Below are 366 nucleotides of genomic sequence, written 5' to 3' on the forward strand. Positions count from 1 at the left end.
CTCCAGAACGCTTTCGAGGCGGCGCTCCCGGGCGCGCCCGGCCCCTGCTCCGCGGAGAGCTGGGCCGGCTGAGGGAAAGGGCAGCCCCGGAGGGAGCTGAGGGTGAGGGGTGCTGGTGCTGGGCTGTGCACGGCGAATGCGTAGGAAAATCCCAAATCGGTGTAAGAATTATCTGTGTTTCTAGTCCTGTGGTTCTCGTAAGAGGTTATGCCAGGAGTAGAAGTTAAAGAGTAGAATCACGGAATCACAGAATGGTTTGGGTTGAAAGGGACTTAAAAAATCATGTCGTTTCAACCTCCAGCCGTGGGCAGGGACACCTTCCACCGGGCCCGGTTGCTCAGAGCCCCATCCAGGCTGGCCTTGAAC

Source organism: Corvus brachyrhynchos, unplaced genomic scaffold (assembly GCF_000691975.1).
Source record: "Corvus brachyrhynchos isolate BGI_N302 unplaced genomic scaffold, ASM69197v1 scaffold245, whole genome shotgun sequence".
Classification (NCBI taxonomy): Eukaryota; Metazoa; Chordata; class Aves; order Passeriformes; family Corvidae; genus Corvus; species Corvus brachyrhynchos.